The sequence below is a fragment of the Varroa jacobsoni genome, unplaced genomic scaffold (genome assembly GCF_002532875.2).
Source record: "Varroa jacobsoni isolate VJ856 unplaced genomic scaffold, vjacob_1.0 scaffold_1099, whole genome shotgun sequence".
NCBI classification, from domain to species: Eukaryota; Metazoa; Arthropoda; class Arachnida; order Mesostigmata; family Varroidae; genus Varroa; species Varroa jacobsoni.
This window is the reverse complement of record NW_019214001.1, coordinates 5,659-30,340: the sequence shown is the minus strand read 5'-3', so window position 1 is coordinate 30,340 and position 24,682 is coordinate 5,659. Positions and strand designations below refer to the sequence as shown.

Sequence of the window (24,682 nt, the reverse complement as noted above, 5' to 3'; positions counted from 1 at the left end):
ATCTTCTAGAAGGCACTCTTATTGTGCTTTATTTAAGATGAAGCCATTTCGCAACTGGCGGACAACAGTTTGTAGCTTTTCTAGTGGTTCAACAGATAAAGTGACGCAAAAGTCATGTATTTACCGGATTAGGCAGCGTCCTTTATGCGTGCGCAGGACAAACGCCACCTAACGATGGCTTCAACTATTATTATGATTCTTAATGTGATCTTAGCTTGCAATGTCTCGGCTGCTTATAGAGACGAGTTAAAGGGGCTGACGAGAAAACACCGTGATACAGTTTGGCTCATTTTTTTCCATTTTTCATTTTCTCTTAAACGATTTCTAGGGCTCGCGCATAAAACGGGTGACCCAAGGCTGCATATTTGGGTCTAATCGTTGCCAACCGATTTTTGGTTTTTACAAGGTTCATTTTCGAGCTAAAACAGTGTTTGACTATTGACAGATATACCCTCATTTATAACTATGTTAATAGCATGTAGAACTCGTGATTATTGTCTAACATTTTGATTCCATCTTATAAAGTGATTGGCAAGGATGTATCATTGCCACAATATTGGAACCTGATTTTGACTCGAAGATGCTTCAAACAGGCTTAAAATATGTACAACAGGAAATGGCCGTTTTTCATAAGGACTATTTTACGACTTGTCTCTATTTTATAACTGTCCTACTGTATATAGATTCATGTAGGCAAAGTACAATTAGATGCCACACTGTATAGATTGGGAGTAACTAAACAACACAAATGTGCAATACAACAATATATTCTATATCATAATCCTATTTGACTGTAGGTTAGAGTAACCCAGCAATTTTATTAGATACCTGTGAGGTCTATAGCGCTGTTTGAATGTGAGTTACACGGGGCAGAGGTGAATTCTTAACTTAGTTTGTCAATATCATATTAACAGTTAACTATTTACTATATAACTATAAATTAACTATATACAGATACTATTCGCCATTGGAGCGAAACAAAGTCATATGATTTTATCAGTGTTGGACGTATATGTTAAATGCACGGATTTACCATTGCAATTGTGGTAGGGGCAACGCAGAAGCATTTCTGTACCTTTATAATAACATAATATTTTGATAATAGTGAAAAAACAAACGTCTACATGAGCACAGTAGCTACTGCATTATGGACTTTACAGTCGCTACGGGCCATAGGAACAAAATTTAACTTCACACGCAATTGGGTCCTATCCTTATTGCTGCAACTTACCTATCTCCAACACTTTTTTGAAACTGTCCTGAGGCATTCACCTAACTTATTCGTATGCGGGTCGAACATCGACAATATACTGATCTTCAAACACTTCCGGACTTTGAACCGTCGTATATACATATATATTTAATCTAGCATTATAATTAAAAAACTGTCTAAACAAATTTAAGATCGGTTTCTCCACGTTGGTCAAGGAACCTTCAACGGACTTATGGTCACAAGACAAAGACGAAACGCATGACTGTGGCCTTTAGTATAATAACTGCTTTCAAAAGGCCGTGGCCTCTTTTATGAACATTCGGCTATGGAAGCAAAATGGTTATTGGGCCCTGTATCTGCCCCAGCGTGTGGTTATAGGCCGAAACACCCGTTAGCAACTTGCGATGGCAACACTTCAATTGGCAGACGATTATCGAATGTCAAGGACCTCATGCGGATTCGTAAGGAATAGCAATCACAGCGCTCAACCAAACGATAGTCTACACGAAATGGCCTGTGGGATAAGCTGGAAAGATAGGTGCCGCGGGCTACTACTCCCCTACTTACAATAAATTATAATATGATTGAATCTGTCAAAACAAAGCCGTACTCTTCTTATTTAAGTTCGTATTACCTATACGTGCATTGCCTTTCGATCGAACGGTAGACGCTATCGGTGTGTCCGTCCTCTAAGGTCAGGACATGCAAAGCTGTTTCCTCTACGCTCAAATTTTGTTGGCCTCTCCACGGTCCTCGAAATAAGATAATGGATGTCATTTGACTACAGAGCTCGTACGAGCGTTATTGAAACAGGCCGAATTACGCGGTGTTACCAGAACCTGCTAAGGGCCACTCGATATCAAGGGCAAATAATTGCGCTGCGTAAGCCAAAAGACAGCTGGGAAATTTCAATAATCGAGATGTTCTTTAACTTATTAGTTACAGAAATCGTAACTTAGCTCTTCCACACACACGCAAGTTGTGTACATTTGTAAACAGCCCAATCATTGACTAGGCTTAAAAGTCTCAGGTTGCCTTTTCTAGGCCAGTGGCCCGTCGAAGTTGTTGCGATCCGAATAGAATAAAGATAATGGACGGAAGTTTCTTTACCACTCACATTATAGACCATTGAGACGCTTGTATAAAAGTCATTCGCGAGTATATAAAAGATGTGCATAATTACGATGTTTAGCACAAACTTAGGAGTTTAACTAGAACACATGTCAACTAAAACTCAAGAAAAATCAGATTGATATTTACATTAGTAACTTCGCTGAAATGTAGGCATAAGAACCTCGGGACAATTTTAAAGGATTTTTAATATAGAGCAACAATGTATCGCACGTGTACCTTTTGCTGATCTCGCTGAACTTGAGCGGTAAGAAAACAAAGAATTTTCCTTTTTATATAAAGCAATATATTTAATAGGTTAACCACCTAAGAGTGACGTAATTTCATGCGCATACGCAAGGCCTCCCTTCATCATTGTTGTTCAGGGCTTTAGCGGTCTACTGGCTAACTAGAGCATAGACCAGCGGCAGCAACAGCAAATGGCAGCGACGGGTCTTAAGATTTTTGCTATTAGTGGTACTTCAAGTGCGGTATGCCTTATGATACTACCTGGTACCCCTCTCGTTTTATTACCATAGCCTTTTGGTAGTGCAGTGTTAACAGTTTGAGAGGCTGCCGCTATCAACGTCACTTTATCTCAAGTAAGAAAGGCGTTGCTCGCTCGTTAACTAAATTTTATTACGTTCGAAGTTTTCTAGTGGAAAATTTATTTGATAACTGTTAAGTTAAGGAAGAACGATTTTCTTTCTGTGCGAACGGCGTTCAGCTCTATCTGTTTTGAATAGAATTAAAGCCCATAGTAGAAAGTTCTCTTTATTCAAATCAACTCAAGCCACAACGAATTCGGGTCGTAAGAGGTCACCCTTGTTCCGTCGAGCCCAATTATTGCCTTTGACTAACAAGCAACTTTAATATCTGCATGAGCTTGCCATACATGAAGGTTCACTGGAAACTAAAAAGACTAGCCTTCAAGTGAAATTGAGATGCAGTACCAGACGCAATACCAAAACCCCCGATATGCATTCGTTTAAAGGCTGCCAACCTCATTTCTTTTACGGGTCTATGTATAATCTATATGCAAGACGAACAAAACGTCAAAGCTCAACGAGGACCCATTGTTTTGACGATTTTCTAAACGAAGCTGTGATTTACATGCGGTTATATAAACAACAACAGGTGAGACGGTACAATGAGCAAAAACAGCAGACAAAACATCGAGGAAATAAAAGACTCTTCACCTTCTTTAATTCCTGCACCTTAACTGTAATTTCCGATTTTTCAGACGACGTAAATTAGACTGACACTTGAAGACGAATCTCTTACACGCTTGGACAGCTCAAAGTTACCGTACGTCAACAGCGGTTACTTGTGAAAATGGTCTGAGTTGTTATTTGTCAATGATTCCGACTTGACGGTTCGTAATAGACTATGCGACTCAAATGAAGTTAAAGGCTATGTTGTTACATCCTTATGGACCCATACATACTACTGTAAACGTATATCTTCTCAAGATACGGTGTACCGAATCCTGGCTATTCTGTAATAGCAATCTCTAAAAGTGGCACTAGCCGCAGAAGCAAAGATGGGTACGGGTAGAAATGACGCTCGTAAATCGAATTTAACTTGAGTAACTTCCGCTTCAATCTCGATTCCTGCCACCATAGCTTGCGTGCACCTGCCTCTTCGTGTTAAAAAGTCAAAGGCTAAGAGGTCGTTCCTCAAACATCCTAGCTGCCGGTAGCTTAGCGTGTAGTACTTCTTCGTTCTATTTCGACACCGGCTACTTTCTTCAATAAGATTCAGCCCCACGGCCGAAGTCATTGGGGTGGCATTTGTTATTATTGGACAAAAGTGGTCTTTGGGGAAGATCCAAACTCATTTAGCTCGTTCAGCTGACTCTTATTCTGACTCGGTCACCTCCGCGTAAGCTGTGCTCCGATTCGCGCCATTCGATAAATAAAAAAGTAGTAGCAAGAGTATCGGAGCGTCATCCATTTTAAAACGGTGCAGGTCCTTTTAAAATGGCGCAGTTTCTCAAGTGTTCCCGAACCTAGAATTCTGGCTTATTACTAATGCGAAACGTCTGCCGGCTGAATCGAAATTCAATAAATCAATGCCTCCAATTGAATAAATAGATTAATTCACTCAAAACTCGTTGATGGAATAAAAATGCTGGTCACTATCAAGATAATTTCAAATAAAATGTTGATCAGTAAGTTTGGCCCTAAAATAACATTTTGCTTTTTATTATTTATGAACTTATCCTCGGTCTTTGTTAAGCATCAAGCTCCTTGATGCTTGTTTACTGGTTTTATGAGAGCCAAACTTTTTGCCACGTGATGGTTGTATGAAATCAGCACACACGAAATAGACCAAAGACTCTTTTGTGATAGCACTGAATAGTATTTAAAGAAGTGGTAATATTTTAAAGATTATCATTTCTTAGCGACACCTAAATGCGATGTTGTATATAATTCACGATAAGACACATAACAAAATGTAAAATAACAGCCCCCCATTGTGTATACGAGAAAGCATGATATTGAGAATTTATTCTTGCCACGGATATTTTTTTTTATCAACGGCTAGACAAGATAATTATATTCCAAGTCTAGAAACGTATAACCCAAAGGCGAGCGCTTCCGTCAAAGTGTGTTTCAGATAAAAAGTAAAACTCCTTCAAGCATATCTAATTGTATACTAGCGGAATGCGGTAAAGCTATTATACTGTTTCTATGCGACGCGTAATGGCGATAACGCTTCTTTGTGTGGCGAACTAATCGAATATAATAGGGATAATAAGCCTTGCAAAAGTTGGCACCAACTCTAAAGTTGGAGTAGTCGACACCTCGAGCTGAAGCAAAGTGTCTGCGGAAAAAATCGTGTGGGATCTGCTTAAGACCACGGCTTATTCTTCGGTCAGCTCCGCTCTCTATGCGTTCACTAATGATAAGCGATGCAAGTAGCAATAGTGGGCAACAAGTAGCAACAAAGCGAAAGATGCCAACAAATGCTATATGCCTCAGCCCTTATCACGCCTGCTAGCGGGAAAGTACGATACGTTACATGAACAGTTCTTGCATGATGTGAAGTTATCTATACCGCGTGTTCCTTTCTGAAAGTACAACTGAGTTATGAAGGTGCCGCACATACGTATAGTACTATCTAGACACCATCACCATAAGTAACTGTGTCTACCCACTGCTATCGGCGACCATTTCTAGCCTACCCTTTATAGGCGGAAACGAAGCTGCAAGTTTCGACAAGCCCCATCATATCAGTATCTACCTCTGGAAGATCTTTTTATGATGATATATATCTTTGTAAGCGCACATGTCTTGACATAGGTATGTCCTCTTGGACATCGCGTACGAAGTGCGAGCTCGTAGATAGCTAGTCGCCAGTTGGAGTACGAGGGTCATCTTGTACCGGCAGTTTACGAACACATCCATATCAATAATCTCTGACGGTACATATTTAAGTATATATATATATATATATAGAAAAATCCTTGTATATATTGAGTCAGCGAAAAAGTGTTGTCTTCTTTTGAGGCCAAAATTGAAATGAAAATTTTTGTAGATACTAAAATAATGTTAAATATCGCATATCTCCATTCGAACTGAATTAATGCCACCCAAGAAATTTCCATAGAGACTGAGACAGATGATTTTCTGATGGTGCAAGGTCTGGCCTATACGACGGATGCAATGAAATTTCCCGTCCAGGCACTCTCAGTTTTCCCTGGGTAAATAATGATACAGCATTTTTACGGTGAAAAACAATGTCACTTCTGTACTCTAGGCCCGATCGGTAACTTCTTCAATGGCCTGTTAGTTGTCGACGATATATGTCCAACCGAACCTTTTGCCATGCGGAAGCAGCTCATGATCTTCTCAGTCCTATTAAACACATAGCGTCTCTTTTTTGGCACCAGTCTGGCCTTCGCCATAGATTAAGAAGAAATATTTGCACATACCAGTTATGCGTGATCTATTTATCATCCATGATGAGCCTCTTTGGAACCGGTCGAAACGTTCCGGTAGAATTGCCCGGAGGACAGCACAATCAAACAAACCTTTTCGTGTCAATTTCATGCAAATATCAAGCTCTTCTTTGCTTTTCGTGGTTACTCGCCTGTCAGTTCTGCTTAACGATGCATCATCATCATCTTCTTACGTAATTGGTCGACTATTACGAAAAAACAGTTGGAGGACAAAAGCGATAAAACTCTCTTTGGCCTGTTTCTTCTTGACCGCATCTTGAACCTAAACAGCAGAGCTTCTATAGGCCTAGGCAGCCTTATTTGTGCCTTTACATAACTAAATAAACGGCTAATGATTTTTCGATAGCTTAATTTATACAAGACACGGTCCTGAAATTGGGGCGCGGTCCAACGAGCTAATTGTCCTTGTGGGCACGCGTTTACCCGTCATTCTTAGTCCAAAAAGAAGCCTGTTGCTTCTAGAAGTCTAAAACTCTGGGCTTAATTAGCTGTTCATAACGTTGGTGTTTTCGTCAAACACAGACAGAAAAGGAATGACTGTCATTAAAAATGTGAGCTTTTATTTAGTAGATGGTATACTCGTCGTAATTATATACCATATACTGTATATACTTATTAAACTGTGTAAATTAGAATCTAATTTATAATAAATATATCAGCTGCTCCAAGCGAGTAATATCGAAGGGCCCGCTCATGTGGAATCAGCTCTCAATGAGAACAGAAATATTCATTGATATTTTCCTTCTGAGAAACCCTAGCGTTTTAGAAACTATGAAAACTTGGCGCGCTCATTTTTATCAGATGCTAACTAAATTAACATTATTCCCCTAGAGCAAAAGCATTCGCTATGGCTACTTGTAGAGATCGAACAAAATTCGGGGGGTTGTAATCTACTGTTGTATTATTCAACGCTGTTGAGAACCGTTGTGGTAAAGGAATCGAAAATTATTTAGGGTATTTTTTTTTTAAATCTATACGATTGCCTTATTTTGTATCTACAGAATAGTGAATAAGCAATTGATTAGGTAGAAATGTTTGACGGTAGCAATTTGTAACGATTTTATCCCAGCGAGCAATACAACTGTAAGAGATATTATGAGGTTTTCTAACTTTCCCAAAACCTCTCAGCTCTGTTACTTTGATGAATTTCAGATGACTTCACTGCCACAGGTTTGCCGTAAACATTGGCTGGCCAAGCTCCACCCACTTAGAAGCGAGCATGCCTGGATAGGTAGTTGAGATATTATATATTCATGATCGCGATGCCTGCTGAACGAATGACGTGCAAGCTTCTTTGAGGATACGCAGAAATTTTTCTCGCTTCTCGGATTTATGTTGTCGAGCTAAGTATTTTATCCACTCAAATAGATAGTCGAAACACGTTATGCTTCATAACTGTCTCACGTACTACGTTTTAGTTCTCCCGTATCGGCTTTGTTGGTGCGCCATCTAATTTGTCAAGCAAATAATTTTATTCAAATCTTTTCTTCCTTCTTTTCAGCCTTCCTTCAGCCCTTCTTTTAGGGCCTTGCATACAATACATTTTAAGGCCAGCCATTCAATGTAACACTGCCAAGGTTTGATGATGGTTGGAATAGCTGCTCATCATTTTGCCGCTTAGCCCCAAATACAGAAGATGGAGATTGCAAGATGTGGTCTCTAGCATTAGTTAGACGGGCCTATAAACCTGTTACGGTGTTAAGGGCCCCTATTTCACTATCAGGGGGCCCTTATCAGTTCAATGTTGAGCGGCTTTCGAAATTAAGCTTGTTACTTAAGGTCAAACGGCGAACAAGAGAAAGAGTAGCATAGTCGGAGGTATGGAGTTGTTTATAGCTTGCTTTCTATGACATGCAATTCTTGTAGCGGTATGTTTTATCGAAGAAGGCACCCCATGTTTGCGGAATTGTGGATGTAGTACACACGAAAATCCCGATCAGACAAATTTGATAGACAATCTGTACCTACAAGATGAGGCTTAGCCAATGGAAAAAAATACATTCAAGGAAAATTATTTATTCCTAGCTATTCTAGCACTTCAAATGAATAAAGTAGATGGTGCCATACATATGCAATATCAATTGTACATACTCGGAATCATTGTGACTATATTAAATATGTGTGAAATATAAAATGGACATCTTGACGAACGATGCCGACGGCCACTGGACATTTATGCAGCTAGACATAGATTTTTGACAATAACAATAAATATAGTATTGAGTTAACCTGTACTGTTAGTTAGTTCTTCACTTTAAGGGGCCGTTGCTTACGGACTCCAGACAGTTTGATGTCGCTCACCTTCGAAGATATGCGAACTTGCCGTGTGGCAGCCCGTGAAATTCGTCTGTCGGGCTGACTGACCCGTCGTGGACCAGTTGCAACTAACGCGTTGATGTCAAAAATATAAAAGTATGCAAGGATGGATGATTTTGAATATAGGGGGAAGACGTTTGAAAAGCCCGCCAACTCGTCAGAAGATGACATAACAAAATACGACTGTTAAAGCTAGCCATAAATGGTCCCTCGGCAAACCATGTTTTTACCGTAACTACTCATCGGCTTTTCTAAGGACTAACTGCATGTCGCTTCTGACGCCACTATGAGAATCGCCATCTTTCTGTTTCAGGTAAAACTCGTACAGATAAATAACGAAGAACGCAAAGGAAAGCGAACTACTAGCAGACCCAGTAGACTGATCTTGATATATTGGGTACCTGACGTATCTCTTCGAATAGGAGATCCAGATTCGTGGCAGTACCCACCTCTCAAGCGTCTATTGCAAGCCGGTTAAGCCATATGACTACGACCAAGCGACGGCTGAAAAACAGCTTTGTTGAGCACGCACAAACTCTCTCAGGTAGCAGACAATAATGGGCACCCTAGCTTGCACACGCTATACATATATACCCTATGTACGTGCATATAGTGTAACATGTACATGTGTATATATATATATATATATATACATATAGATACCCTACGTATGTACATGTATGCATAGGTCATTCGTACAGGTGTGGTTGTACACCAACAACAACGCAGGGTATTCTCGCTCACTCTCTTAGCGGTTCAGTGAGTTAAGAAAATTCGAGACTATAAGATGCCGCGTCCACTACGGCATTTAAAACAACAACAGAATAAGAAACGTACCACTTGTCACCAACGTTATTCGGTATCGTTCCGAGGGACCTTCGGAGGTTTTCTGTCCCTAGTCCAGTTCGTTTAATGTAGTATATGTACTGTGTAAGAAATAAACTCGATAGGTTTCTACTTTGTTCCTATGCAAGTTGAACGATAAGTAACATAAGCAAATAAAACGAGACAGCTAGCATAACGCGTAGAGCTCTGAAGATAGGAAGTTACTGTATCTACTTATGAGCCACATAATGTACCTTGTCGCAATTGCATGCATATTTATAACACGGTGGTCCTATTAAAGTCATCATTTTTCTCTACCAAAATAAATACAGATACTTGAAAAACATTTTTTACGTGTGTTAAAATTGTTATTCCTAACGGTCATATTTGCTCAATATAGCCACCGTTGACCACGATGACAGCTTCAATTTGAAACCTAAACTACTCAGCTTGAAAGTGTCCCTTCTTTGATACTTTTTACACGTATCTAGTAATTTAAAATTATCACAAATGACTTTTTGCATCATTCGTATGAACGTCGTGTACGTAAGATCTATTGGGTGTTGTCTGCATTGCATTATAAGAATGATCCTTATAGCTTTCCGAAGTCGCCTGGGAACTGACAATAACATAGCGACTCGATTTTGGCAAACAAGAACGTGTATATATGATGAGTGTAACGCAGCGGATAAGCGGAAAACCTACTACAACAAGAACTTGACAAAGTTTATCCGAACTTTGCGCGCATCGGAAATGTTGAACTTATACTACGCACTATTATCAGACAAAATTTAACAAGTAATTACATCAAGCTATTAATTATCTATGATTATAGGTAAGTAGAGTGTCGTCATAGAATAATCGGTTTGGAAGTTCCTGCTGGAAATCCTCGCTCTGTGAATTAGTTCGCGTTTGTCGATAACGAGAGCGTCCAACGTCTCGGAAATTGGCGAAAAAAAGTGTGGGCAAGAAGACCTTCTGCGAAACGGCAGTCCTTCACTGCTGCTATCATTTTAAGAACGAACCTTGAAAGGTTGAAAACCACGAAGAAGGTAACCCCGCGTCAGGATCTTCTACGGAGTAACGAGTTGCTCTAACCACGGACGCATTCAAACAAAAACTGGGGAGTACACAATGCGCTTCCTACCCGCTATATCCTACATGAGAGCCTTTAAAGCACGTATTATACAGTTCTGACGAAGACTTATAGGATGAAAAAAGCAAGAAATTAGTTTTTCAAGATCTAAGTCTAGCACAAACGGAGCATATGATGTACCCTAGAGACAATTTGTGCCCTAAAATACCTGGCCGATTCAGAACTGAGGCTCATGCTCGCCGGTAATAGCCCTTATTGCCTGAAAAATAACCTATCAATGCCGCCACACCCTCCAATTTCCAGGGGCATTTTATGAACGTGTGTTGTGGCATTCGATAGCACACACACTTCCTCACACACTCGGCCTTGATCAAGGAAAACGCAGTCAAACGATGGCTTGACCCCTTTACCCTCGAAGGAAATCCGTGTAATTTCGATTAGCAGAGCGGCAGGTGGCGTGGCCCATTTTACTATCGAATCAACTGAGTAGGGCAACAAAAAAGGCCACATGTAGCATTAACAGTTATTCTACCTTTTGATACCTCAGACAATTCTTGATTATATATATATATTTGACTGTAGACAACACTAACCTCAAGCGGTCCTGCGCTGCGCAGTACAGCTAATGCTGTCGTTGCGGCATGTGCTTCTGCTGCTGCTGCTGTTGCTGGCCCTGTAGTCGGATGTAGACTCTACATTCTTCATTGAAAACTAGCGGCCAGCACTCAGCAGTAACAAGTCTATTCTGCAAACAGAAAAACGAAGGGTTCAAGATTAAGGCATATAGTACAAACGGCCGCTAAACGAATAAAGTAATTATTGAAATTGATCAGTGCCTGAGTTTGTCACACGCCTGTCGTTGCAGTAAACACATCGAAATAGGGTGATGACCCTATAATTTACCTAAATCTAATTATTCTATGTAATAGCCACAGAAGACTTCAGTGTACCTTTGGGTCTTTGTTCATACAAAAACATCAATTTAGTAACATTCAGCTAGATATCGTTGATAGAAACGCATAAAACGCTAACCACTAACGATCGAATCAATTGTTACATGACCAATTCTATTTTAGTTTTAACATTAAAAAATATAGACATGCATTGATCGATCAATATCTGACTGGTTGATACTTAGATGAGGCAACGTAACAAATTATCGGCTTTCACATAATCATATCATGCACATGTGTTTATATTTTCGAGTAGTACCCTACTAATGAAACGTGTGTTTTGTTTATCTACACACGAATACACGATTATTGATACGCAAAACCTTATCACTGTCCTATCCTGCTTATTAGAGCAACAAAAGTGCCTGCAAAAACCCTTTGAACTAAGCAGGTAGTCGGCTCATCTTGGATTGAGGTATTTTATGAAACTGGCTTGTGAAGCTCTGTAGAATAAAGCGGCAATTCGCTCGTTTTACCATTGCTAAACGTCGTTACCTTTGGCAATGCAAATCAATGCGGAACGGAAATAGCAGTACGTCAAGGATAGGACTTGGAAGATGACGACCGAACTATGAGCATAGCGAAATGATATGAAGTGATGCTTACGCCCTCTGTTCTACTTAATACGCTAAGACGCTCGTAATCGGCCGTTTCAATTGCTATAGAAATTTAGCGTGTGAGGCATTGGCGGGAAGTGTAAGGTCTCCGCTTGCTTCATGAGTTTAGAGGTATCTGAGCGTGGCCGCGCCAATCTGAATAGGTAATCAACTATGATACGCTTTACGAGCGATTTTCGAGGACTTAAAAAGTGCATTTCGCAACAGGTCACGTTTGGTAGAATACGAGCCCGCATTATATAGTCAGAGCAGAACAGTGGAAACACCTACCAAGTAAAATTTATATTTAATTAAATAAGTCTAGATTTGCGCCCTTTAGTTCAGCAGCAGTTAATATTACAGCCGGACCCATTTGGCAATCTTAGTTGTTGACCTCCTGAAGGATCTACTTTACGTTGACAGTGTCACGGACATACCACGTCTAACTTAACATATCGCTGGGCCGTGTTCTTCATCGCAGCTGTATGCGCGCGTGCGCGTTATTACATTTCCTAAACATTTGTCAAGGAAAAATTCTTTCATTGCATATTTGCAGGTCTTTATTTACTATTCGGTGTATTTGACAAAACAAACCTATCACATTTGTACGTACGTGCGCTATGATGTTTTTTAATACCTATCTCATTTCAAAAGTGAACTTGTGAATATCTTTAGCGTATCGAACTGTTGTTACACGAAACAGTAAAGACACTGCGAGGAATTGGGCTTTTTTTTTTTTGTTTTTATAGAACCGTCGTACGAACAATAGATAGATCACGTCCTTCGCACTCTCTGAATGCATTGTTGGGAATAATGAGCCTTAATTTCATCTGGCTGGTCTTGAATACAAAACCCTGATTAGAAAGCGGTTTATCTGCTCTCCGTTTACGCTCACGATAGCAAAATCGAAGCCTACAGAAGGCAGATAAAACAAGCTACAATAGCAGTGATAATTGAAAAGTATACCTTACTGACTTTAAATATATATAATTCGCGTTTGACGTCCAAACTGAAATCTAGAAAAGAATACATGAAACCGATAGGCAAAAGAACTTTTCCAGTGGCACCAGCGATACTAGTTCTAGCGACCTTAACGTTTCACAGGAGGACGCTTACGCAAACATGACAGAAAGCGTTTGGCTGTACCGCCTAGTATACTACGGCGGAAATTTTTTCGCTTTTTACACTCATAATACTGCTAAACGTTCCGTAAATGTAATCAATTTATATATCTGATTCCAATCCTTAAGCAGCGATAAGTGCAGTTAAGCATATACCGCTTCAAGCTATAATTTTGCGTCCCGCTCAGTATTGTTTCAAAATGTTGTTCCCAGCCGGTCTACTCCCGGTTTACAATCCAGACCATTTTGCATGTCCGTAGGTTTAGTACGCAAATATCGTACCAGTAAGCGATTACGGGCACACTCCGATTTTGTGAACGGCACTATTTCCCGTTAATTTCCATCAAATCTCTCTCTCTCTCTCTCTCTCTCTCTCTCTCTCTCTCTCTAAATAACCATATCCGTCCCAATTCTACTCAAAAATCAGTGATAATCTAATACTCTTATAGAAATTCATTCATGATTTACCAAATGAACGCAATACAAACGTTTCTGCATTACGGTGGCGGACAGACGCACCTACCTAAGTCTTATACCTGACAAAGCATTTTGAAGGGCATGTTACATAACAATGTTGAAACTAATTACAAACCAATTTAAATCTATATCTACATTGTATTGTATTGTAGATAATTTTGTTCTACAAGCAAAGCTTTTATAGTCTTTTGTAACGTTTCTCTCAATAAAATGCAATTTATTGAATATTTTCTCACTTTCAATAAATAGCATTTCGTTCTTGGTTTACTCAAAAAAGACATCAACGTACCTCCATCAGCTCGATTAGTCACTTTTAGCGAGTAATCTTTACTGTCCCCAATGCGCATTCAAATCGTTCTGGACGGCGTTTGTTTTTCAAAGAGTTACACTACACACGCTTTTTCAAAGCGTACTTACCTAAGTCTACCTACCGAGTAACAGCAATGAGTCAAGGCTAGATTATGGCAACATTGTTGTTAAGATCAACAGCCAAAGAGCCAATAGAATAGGCCACCGTTTGTCAAGAAAACAAATAAGTATTTTCTCCAACTGTCGATGCTGTCTCTTCTGTTCAATAACGCTGTGCCCGAGCGAGCGTAAGTTTCTTTCAAAAACCGATTTTCATTAGTCTTTCGACGCAAAAGGCGACAAGCTTTTGATCTGCTTTTTGACCATTATTTGAAAAAAAAACAAAGTTCAAGAAGTACCTTTATTAAATTGTCCTTAACCTCTAATCGGTTATGATGGTATCGAGTTTAACTAAAAGCTCCTGAGTTAAACGACCGAAGTTGACAATCGCAAACGCCGTTCTTTACCTATTGGCGGAGGTGACGTCCCACGCTGGCTCCTTTCGGCCTGGCGTGCTTGCTGTCGAAACATACTTTTTCTACGGCCACTGACTTCTCCGTAACGAAGACTTGAATAACGGACATCTCTCGACACAGATGCGAGTGACGCTTCAGATCAAATATAGGCCATTGTCTATCCAGCTAATGAGGATCGAGCCGAACTTTGCAGAAATTCTACTGTTAATACAGACAATATATAGCACTTGTATGCTAGGGTAGAAGCAAATTGTCTCTCTAGTTACGGAATATCTCTTTCTACCTAACTATCGTGGAATCGACGCTCAGCTATGGATATGAAATCGGTATTTGGGTTGCTCATTGGCTGATCAAGATAAGGTTCCTCCGAATCCTCCTTAACACAAACGGTTTCGTCCACTGGATAAAATGAGGCTTTTATTTCTTGATGGTTAGAGTCTACCAGGGTTAAGGTTGGCCGATGTTCCTCTTATCCGCACCTAATCTCCTTCCAAGTCATTAATTAATTTTTCCCAGTAATCTTTTTCCAGCTCCTTAGTGAAACTCCAACACGGGGTTCTCCAAATTTCTTCTAGCGTTATGCTGTCGATTTTCTCTCAGACCCAATTCAAAATCATCTGACATCAATTCTAAGCCACTGCGTGCCCCAGTATACCTTCAACAACTTCTCCTTTTAATATGGACTAGCCACTAGAATACATAGCGTTTCGTTGTTATCGCACTTATATTCAATTTCAAATCTTGCTTATGCAATCCTATAAAACCAATTAAGAAAAGGTACTTTCCTAGTTAACAATGACATAGTAGTGTATTTATCAGTATACATTGCTTTAATAGAGTAATTCCACTTTGTTCTATTATGGGTATCGGTAGATGAAGCAGGATCATTTTGCGCTTTCGACAGTTAACGTTCCTTCGTGTTTTGGACCCTTGCGTGATGCCTGCATAAGGCTCACAGGGGATACCAGCCTCTGTGCATGCTGTCAAACGTAAATGTGATTTCGACAACAGTAGCGTTGAAAATCAGCGGGAACATATACGAGCGTCGTAGTCGACGACGCAATAGTGTTAGACGATGATCGAATAAACCAACTGCTCTTCACCGCAGAAGACAAGAGTATTGCCACGACTGTCACGCCCACAGCCACTACTATCTTCTGCTGCAAAAGCAGGAATAACAGGACCCCTACGATCCAGGGATACAAATAACAAGCAATTGGTTGTAAATCTGATCACTTTATCTACGCCTAGGTCGGGATATGCTCGATAGACTATTTATTGAAAAATATATGGCGTTAAAATAAGTAGTCTACGAGGAATAGAGGACACCCTTGGGATGTATTGGTTTTTATAATAAAGATTCGAGTTTGCTCCGGGTAAGATGCTTTGAAAATGGATAGATAAAGTTGTTCGTTTATTTCCCTAGGTGATAAGACGCGGCGTCACATGGTGCGCAAATGCAGCATGAATCCGAAAGACGAGTCTAAGGAAGGTGTGGCAGAATTCAGCTAACAACTGCATACTTCCACAATGGGCGTACCGCACTTTCAACTCATGGAAGTCAGTCTACTAAAGCAAAGGCTGCTATTTATTAGAGTATTAGGTGGTAGTGATTCAATCCTGATTTTCTTATCTTTGTTTTAGAAGAAAAAAATGAAAAAGTCACGTATATTTACGTATTTTTTCATAGATCAGTAACAGATTTGCTAAGGTATCATTCAGTGATCTTAAGTAACTGACTGACTGACTGCGTAAACTTCAAAGGAAGTCTAATGAAATAAAATGGCTGAGCAGGCTACTTCCTTCAGGTACTTCCTGTATACAGCGATGATCTTCTTTTTTGAATTATTTAAAAATATATGCAAAGGGTATGCGTAAAAGGCACTGTACGGTAGGATATAAGCTGGGCTATACTGTCAGATAGTAGACTCCAGTGTATATGAGGTGATAACCTATTGAAAACTACCGTTTCGTTTTATCTTGCCTGTATATACGCTTTGTTAGTGCATTGCATGCAGAATAAACAACCTTGCCGGGAACTAGCCAGCGGATATTTTTTAGGTAAGCTCCGGCAATATAATTTTAGCCAAAAAGGATCGCACCCGTATAGGACGTGTCAATACCCGACTCCAGCTTTTAGCACGATGGCAATATTCTTTCGATTTGACTATCTTCTAAGAAGAACAGCTACTTCTTAGCCGTTTCATCTGTAGTTCACGTGTGATAAGGCATCGTCATCTTTGGCCTATTCATTTTTTGTTACTTTTCTTTACTATCTTCTAACGAATACGCTATACTCGGGAAAACAATTGACAAAACGTTCTCAAAACGGACATAGCATGCCCTGACCTGTGGCTCGAAGGCGTCTTTGTTTAGTCTCCCTCAGCCGCCAGGGCTTCTCGCAACTATTCCCAACGACTGTCGGCAACTAAAACAGGCTCAAAAGTGATCGCAAACAATCTACCGTATTGAAATCGAAGCAGTTATTCTAGATGTGTTACGGTGCACGTAATAAACGTATTAACAACGGTGTTCTCTGATGAAGCATATATGTATTCTTTGTAGAAATAAATTTTACAAATAAGCATCGATGGAGTACATTCAATAGGCTAGAGCTTGTCAGAGTTCACGTGAATCTGCTCGTGCATATTTCACATGCATCTGTTCCCTTGCCTAGCCTTTTTTGGAGATCAATCGCGAAATACTCTACAAAGACGTGTAATTTGTCTTCAGTGAGTTGTCGATGGGTTCAATACGCAGCTGTATTCCAAAAATCTTCGATCGGAAAGCAAGAACAGCCTCTCCTATGCTGCTGCTGACCGATGAACGTAACAACAGGTGCCCGCTCGCTTGTCATCAGACATTACTACTTCAATATGGAGAAAAGGGCATCGACAGGTGCAGCACGACTAAAATTGAGGGTTTCATCACAAATAGCAGTGCAGTGAACCGAAATATCTCCATGGACAGAAAAAGCAGATGCTAAAAACAGAACAACAACGAACAACTCGATCCCTGTATCGAACTCAAGCCTACTTACAACTTCAACTGTTTATCTTCTTCCCCGTTCCTGGTGGACAGCGACATATTATTCCTATCGTTGCTCTTACGTTTCTCTTCAACGAACACTTCTTTCTTCAGTTTCTCCTGTCGTCTGAACCATCTTCGTCCTCTACTCAAAATTGGATGGTTCCCGTTTTTCGGATCTTGTACCCCGCGATCTCTCTCTCTCTCTCTCTCTCTCTCTCTCTCTCTTTTACGCCTTTTCGTCTAGGCCTTTAACTAAAGTGGCTACAAGTGGCATTTTTTCAGCTTTGTATCTTTTCGGTCGCCCCTCAACATAACATGATGCCCTTTAACAGCATTTGACAGAGTACAGAAGTCCACGATAACGACAATGTTGATTGGCTTCTGGACGTTCTGTAGGAAGCAGCAACGGTCACCTCACTCCCTGGTGGCTGAGACCGGTAGCCCTGCTTCTGATGGCATCATTGATAGTCCATCGGACATCAAAAGAGAGTGCCTTGTTCCGTTGTGCCGTTTTAAGACTAGCTGGAGTTAACTGGTTTTAGAGAGGATGGGACGGGTCAAGGCCGGCGTTTTGAAGTCGCTTGTCGTGGTGGTTCTAGGGGAGGACAGAGACAATTGTTTCAACCTCGCATTTGTTGTTGCAGTTTTTTTGCCGCAGGTTAAAGGCAGATGACGCTGAACATGGAGTAGATAGTTATAGTACAAAGGGACCCACAGGGCGCCGGCAGGACATAGGGGCTCATGAAAGAGAATGATTAGTCTTGTCCGTGTACAGTGCACGCATAGACGGAGTCGCACGGAAAAGGAAACGGAGGAAGCTAGCCTGTCCTGTAACAACAGGACAGATTTAGCAAGTCTAGGACCACTGATCGGGCACATATACATGAAAGTACTGCTTGGTGTAAATATTTGCTTCCAAATAGAATGCGACGATAAATTGCTTTAGGCCTCACACGGAATACCACTTTCTGCTCTACGATCACAATATCGGATAGCGACTTTGACGGTGTGGAAGGCGATGTGGAACAAGCAGAGACTGTAGCAATGCTACTGCCTTCTGCCTGAGGAACCGCGTTCCGGCTGACAATGTGGGATAGCAGAAATACCATAGGCACGCCCCGTAGAATACGTCACGTTTATTTGAATAACAGATGATGCTTTTTTCATTTTATTTTGGAACAAACAAGAGAAAAGTTATGTTATTACTGTTACTGCGGTATTGTTCAGCCATTTACGACAACATATTGCGAGTGAGAGTAACAGGCTCTGCTAGGGTAAACGATAAAGTGGAATATGTAAGATCATAGAAGCGAATCAGGCCTAAATAGAGATGGTGGCCGTTCAGGTTTTGTACAAAGTATACGAAGTGTTTGTCATTTTCTTAACTGCATACGATAATGCCGGTTTTACGTCCCGTAACAGCTGTACCTTAGCAAATACGTATTATTCGTATTACGTAGATTGTCTGAACAAAAATGTCTCGATGGCCAGACTAGTAAAGCTTGAAACTGCAGACGTTTTTAGACTCGTTTACAAGCTGGCAGCCTTCAAGATTATTCAGTGTGTTATTTCGTTGACTTAAACTTACTGTATGGTTACAGTTGACTAATGGAAATAACATATTTCAGAAGAGCCAGATTCAGAGCTAAACTAAGACCTTGTAAATGAGCATATTCCTATTCAGCACGCCACTATCCGCTAGACTATATCATTGCCCTTAAATGACCACTGGAAAGGATGATATAGATTAAGATAACACTAAGGACAATGTGGCCTGGAATTCATGTCAAATTATTATAAATTCAGTACGAAGCTGGACTAAACTGTCAACACTTAGTCCGTTAAGATTATTTGATTAAGCTTATTGCCAATACGTAGTGAATCTCATCTGCGACGCGATTACGTAATGAACCTCAGAAACGTTCAGCCTAATGGGCCCATTAGTCTCTGAGTTTGTCTGAATGACAAAGCTGGACCGCAATCAACTCATTGTGCGTAGTGCCAGCCCTCTTTTCTAAAAATAAGGCTTTCACAAGCTTCAGTGAGCCGTCGCTGCCTTGCAATGTCCGGTCGTCCCGAGCGCAGGGAAAACAAGCTTTTATATGCTGAAAACTTGAAAGGGTACGCTTTGCCCGTGGTCAGCCGGCAGACTTTGCTCCAGATGTCGAACTATTCAAGCGAATAGCGTATGTTATTAAGTTTTACGTTCTTTTCGCGAACGAAGGCAAAATGGTGTGCCGTCTGTGTTACCAGCAAATAGGCTACCGATATCCGGATTAGCGTTATCCGAACATCGGTGGTCTCCTCTAAATATGGAATTCAGTGATAATAATCCTCAAGACGACTGGACAGAACCTTCAGCTGGTTAAGCCCTACATTTATCACGAGAGGTAAAGTAACTAGTTTTTGAATCGGCCATATCATTTCGAAAAATTCCGTGAAAACATGGCAGGCAAAACTGAAATCTCAAATTGGAGCCTTGACTGGACGTTATTAAGATCTTCTTATAAAATTCAAATTTTAGAACCACAGGTACTTGTGATGATAACCTATGCACGAGTTGTCAGACAACGGACGTAGCAAGCTTAGTATTGGGGGGGGGAAGGGGGCGGAAGAATATCGTACGTTAAGCAATCGGTCAGAGCAGTAGGAGTGGCATTTTATTCTACTATATGATTATTAGTGGCATGATTCGTGAGTTAGCAGAGATACTTCGATGCATACGGTAATGAAGAAAAGATTCGGCGACAATCACTATTAGCCATAACACGACCGAGTTCCGTTCAGTGAAAACCAACGACAGTAATCGAAGACAGCTAAATCGACGGTTGAAGTGACCGTTCCGCTTCCGCCACAAATTTTCAAGGACACTGCAAGTGAATAATATCAGTCTTCGAGCGAATCTTCTAGCGTCGACTCACAAAATTTGAATTGTCAATGAAGACACTAATTTGAAATACCCCGTCAAAGCTTGGATTCGTTCGAAGTTCGTAGTCGCGTCAAATCATTATTGAAGACGCAGTCTCTCTATTTTTAAGCATGGATTTAGCGGTTTACGTTTGTAGCTAGTCTTCGAATATAATTCGAAGATGAGTCCCGCGTCGGTCTTATACGTAGTTTAACTAATTTGATCCGTCAGCGGTACACCCAGCCCTGCATCAACAGTTGTCCTGTTCTGATTTTGATCTGCCCCTTTTAGGTGTATCGCAGGCTTCGCCTCGCGTCTGACTTGCTACGAAGCATCGATACGATGACCAATATTGGTTTTAAAAGACAAATTTTAAATAGAGACAATAGAGGTAACGTCGAACACCGACAGGCACAACACCTAATAGCTTCTTCCACAATAACATCCAGTCATAGCTATTCATCGAACACAAATATAACAGATTTTTTCATACGAAATTTTCGTCTAATATGAACAGCATATACTAACTCTAGAAAATATGTCTTGTTAACTATATGCCTCTTTATATGGCTGTGTATGTTTTCGTTGGGATGCGTTTGCATTAACGTGTCGAATAATATAGACGACTTTGATGTCCGCCGTGTTTTACTACAAATTAACTAGATAAAAATAACTAGATTCTCTGGTAGAACGGAACGCGATCACTTTAAGGAAGTATATGTCCGATCGGCTGCGTCTTTTCCGCTGTGATTAGCAGAAGAGAGCTTCAACGACCCAAAAAACAGCCCACTCCGATTACTTAGTGGGGTCGATTTGGATTGGATAAACAGAACCTTTTTGGTAGTATTTAGAATTAGCATGCGTGAGCTTGTAGGCGCGCCGATCGTGCTATTAAACATACTTTGTCTCAATTGTGTGTAGATAAAAGGCTAATTATGTAGAAAAAACCGAGTGCCTAGCTATAATCTAATGGCCTTTTCTATGATATAGCTTAAATATAACTTTTCGAGCAACACACGGTGAGCATACACGTTCACGTAACCTTATTTACAGAAATATGGATATGATGATTTATCAGCACTAACGACATGGATGACCGCCTTGGTGTTTGTAAATGGTTGTGTGACGCTGTTTTTAAACATAGAACATGCCTGCCCCGGTTGTGACCAATCAACTTAGCATTACGCTCTATAAGAAGAAACAAACCTTGTCCTTTAGGAACAAGGGCATTTGCTTAATCGGCTCCGCGTTCCTCGCAGATCTTTTCAGAAGATAACTCTAGCCATTGACAACAAATCAACCGCTACCCTCTGAGAGGTCGCTTTGGGCCGGATAAACTTGCTAATCTAGACTTCTCGTAGTGCAGATGTTATTAAATATAGATATAAATAAGTAGATGAGCAAAACAAATACATTTTATCGACAAAGCTTGGAATTTTCGCACAAACAAACAGACTTTCCTCTATGATACTTTCTACCGGATTCATTTACGCTTTACAAAACGTTTTGTATGTTTCGCATATTTTATGAGCGTATCCCATGTAGAACCAAAATATCTCTGTAGCGGACAAATACGCCAGCATCTGCTGTTTTGGCAGACTGAATTCAAATGATACGTACAAAACTACGATAGGTCCTATTTAGGGTTCCAGGGTTTTTGGACCAAACCATCCTGGAATATTAATTATGGAATGCTCGAGTGCACATTGTTCTCTGATGCTGCCGTGACGTTTGATATCTTGTGTCCATTCGTGTTAAGTCAAACATTCCATATTAACTGAACACATATTAAATAAATTTACAAACAGTGCGTTGGGCGAGGGATTTTAGAATATATGCGATTGCAAAATATATATATAGAACGTGAAATTTCTAGATTGTTTTGTGTCGCTTCTCTCACCCCCATGTGTTACTTTTCAGAGATATTTTTCACTAATGCTATAGCAGGTTACATTGCATAATACGTGCAGCTTTTCGTCTGATACAATCCGTTCAGTAGTTAAGCATTTATAACTGGTTCTGGAAAACCTGCCGCATAGAAGACAAAAAAAGCCTGATTCTCAGATCGGTTGCCCTATTCAGACCCTATTCAACTTGTTGGTCCCGCGAACGTACCTACTGTAGTTTGCTGCCGTCCTGGTTGCTGGTCCGGCGCTACAACTGACGAGTGCTCTTAAAAGATTGTGTCGATTGGAGTAACTAAAATCGCTTAGAAACTTAAACGTTAACTGTTCCTACACGAAGAGCCCGCTTTTTCATTGAAATACATGTTATTTGAACGAACCCTGCGTGTGCTATCGGGAACACGTTCCTTTCTCTACTCTTTTGAATACACACAATTTACTCAACTACGCCGCTTAAGTGCACACTAAACTGTGCTAAATTACGCTTCTGTCAGTGGATAATAATGAAGACACCGGACAGCCCCAAATTAGCTTTTGGGGCATATTGTGCGTCAATGGCACAGCAGAGTGAGAGCAGACAATCAGCTGCGAGTAACATCTAGGACCCGATAGAGTTGCGTCGTATGACGTTCGCAGGCTCTTTTGATAAAATGATTTGATAGTTTTCGGTACCGAACTTACGTATCGTATTCACTGTAATATCATTCTCCTCCGGGAAGTAACTTTCGACAATTCTACAACTCACAAAATAAACCATTACACCTTTAGCTGATTCAATGTTCTACGGCACAGACAACGACGAGAACGAGACTAAGTTCGAAAGCAGAAGGCGAAGTCCAACAGAGCTGCATTATATACCGTCTACGATTATCGTTCGATGAAACCGGTACAATGATTCATCAGAAGTTATTCATTTGTGCTATATAGATTGTTCACTCGTGCGAAAAATAAAGGCCTAACGTCGGATACTACCGTTGAGCATCGTCTCGGACAGTTGGCTTTTAGCAATAGACAAAGTGGATCTATTCCCGGCTTCAGATTAATGTGCAATTACGTGAAGACGGTACTATTACGAGGACGCGGAATCCAAGTTCAGATTGACTCGAATCCTAACTTTCTGCTGGTGCCTTCGCGGAACAGCATTAAATCCATATATATATATATATCGCATATTTTTGATAGTTCGTTTTGCTTGATGTTCGAATCGTTACATTTCCTGTCTCATCCTGCACGGAACCGATAGCGTCACGAATCCCAAATCCCTAATTCGGTCAGCTTAACACTAATTGTTTCTTTTGCCTAATTTCCTTTTCAATCTAAAATCACGTCTTATCCTTCGAAAGAAACAGACATTCTCTTCTAGCTCACGTTGGCCTGATGCAACAAACGGGTCTTTCTCGTCCCGTCTAGTTTTGTTCGATGACCGGCCTTTTTGCATGAAACCATGGAGTGCCACATTACATCCGGCAGGACGAAATCGGAAAATGACAGCTACCTTTTAATCTTTTTTTTTTTTGAATTTTATCCTTTTGCCATTTTCGTTTGTGCATATAAGTTAAAAAATGTTTCGAGTAATACGCCATGTACCACCGTTAAGCGCTGCTTTAAACACGCGCACATCGGTTAGATACATTAAAACAAACTGGAATAGAACTTTTTTTATTTGTATTTCCCTATCACAGCACCCGAATTGTTGCATAATGCAACTATGTTGAAAATCAATTGAGCAAAAGCTGAAATATAAATTGCTGATTCCTCGGCTCCGTCCCGTGTGAATATTATACGCTATTGGCGTTCGCCTATCGATATGAATCGAGAGGGCCGACTCGGCCGACATTTAAGACCTCATCTTTGCCGTAAACGTATGTATGTTTATAGAGCGTTGCTTGTCGACGATCTCAAAGCTTATTGTTGCCTAATAAAGTGAATGAGTTGCTTTGTCGGCGACACGACAACTGCTTAAAACTTACTAGGCTGATCTCGGTAATTACACAGCAGTTTCCACGTCGCACAGACGGCGATGATGACAATGGGTACGGCACGCCCCGCTGTGTCCTCTTCTGCCTTGTTCTCCTTCTACCCTTCTTCTTTTCGTTCAGAACATCCCCCGACGTGCATGGCAAACCCGCTCCTTTTGTTCCCGGCGCACTTTACGGTGCTCTCTTCATTTTGTTCCTCACACAATGCACAGCATAGTATCTCTCATTTAGCACCATTAACCGTCTCCCGATGCTTCACTACTATCATCGTTGGCATAAGCGTTAGTTATATCCACGGGTACGTCGTCACAGACACACGAATATGCCCACACACACTCATAACAACTAGTAAGGGAACAACGT

At 40.6% G+C, this 24,682-nt stretch overlaps 1 protein-coding gene across 2 annotated transcripts in view; it reads right to left on the bottom strand.

Moving 5' to 3' along the window:
- The window catches only part of LOC111266582 (uncharacterized), a 67,375-nt gene extending 42,958 nt beyond the window's left edge, over nt 1-24,417 (bottom strand). Inside the window, exons 1-2 of one of the 2 annotated variants that reach the window (XM_022844175.2) lie at nt 24,311-24,417; nt 11,121-11,272 (exon numbers count right to left, since the gene is read on the bottom strand). The gene's annotated coding sequence lies outside the window, so the exon portion shown is untranslated. The remainder of the gene's footprint in view (nt 1-11,120; nt 11,273-24,310) is intronic. The other variant, XM_086970955.1, reaches the window with a different exon arrangement.
- Nucleotides 24,418-24,682: the final 265 nt, after the last annotated feature.